The 812-nt window shown below is 55.7% G+C and overlaps 1 long non-coding RNA gene across 1 annotated transcript; it reads right to left on the bottom strand.

Moving 5' to 3' along the window:
* Positions 1 to 6: 6 nt before the first annotated feature.
* Positions 7 to 723, bottom strand: LOC108448406. Its single transcript, XR_001864290.1, has 3 exons — positions 650 to 723; positions 530 to 609; positions 7 to 369 (listed from the first exon to the last, which is right to left on the bottom strand). It is a non-coding gene; the product is annotated as an uncharacterized LOC108448406 (long non-coding RNA).
* Positions 724 to 812: the final 89 nt, after the last annotated feature.

Below are 812 nucleotides of genomic sequence, written 5' to 3' on the forward strand. Positions count from 1 at the left end.
GTTGACCCCGCTGACCCCTGGTGACCTCAGCACGCCCCCGTTGACCCCGTTGACCTCCCATTGGTTCCCCATTGACTCAGCGTTGACCCTTTGTTGCCCCCACGTCCTTCGCTGATGCCCCGTTGACCCCAACGTCCCCCACTGACCCGTTGTTGACCCCGTTGACCTCCCATTGGTTCCCCATTGACTCAGCGTTGACCCTTTGTTGCCCCCACGTCCTTCGCTGATGCCCCGTTGACCCCAACGTCCCCCACTGACCCGTTGTTGACCCCGTTGACCTCCCATTGACCCCATTGACCTCCTGTTGACCCTATTGATGTCCCGTTGATCCCATTGGCCTCCCATTGACCTTCCATTGACCCCATTGACCTCCCATTGACCCCGTTGACCTCCCATTGACCCCATTGACCTCGTGTTGACCCTATTGATGTCCCATTGATCCCATTGGCCTCCCATTGACCCCATTGACCTCCCATTGACCTCCCATTCATCCCATTGACCTCACAGTGACCCCCCTTTCCCCCCCCACCGCATTGTCCTTTTATTGACTTTAATGATGTCCAGTTGATCCCATTGACCTCCCATTGACCTCCCATTGATCCCATTGACCTCCTATTGACCCTATTGATGTCCCATTGACCCCATTGACCTCCCATTGACCTTCCATTGACTCCAATGATTTCCCATTGACCCCATTGGCCCCCCACTGACCCTACTGACCTTCCATTGATCCCATTGACCACCCATTGACCCCATTGACCTCCCATTGATCCCATTGGCCCCCCATTGACCCCATTGACATCCCATTGACC

This window comes from Corvus brachyrhynchos, unplaced genomic scaffold (assembly GCF_000691975.1).
Source record: "Corvus brachyrhynchos isolate BGI_N302 unplaced genomic scaffold, ASM69197v1 scaffold1428, whole genome shotgun sequence".
NCBI classification, from domain to species: domain Eukaryota; kingdom Metazoa; phylum Chordata; class Aves; order Passeriformes; family Corvidae; genus Corvus; species Corvus brachyrhynchos.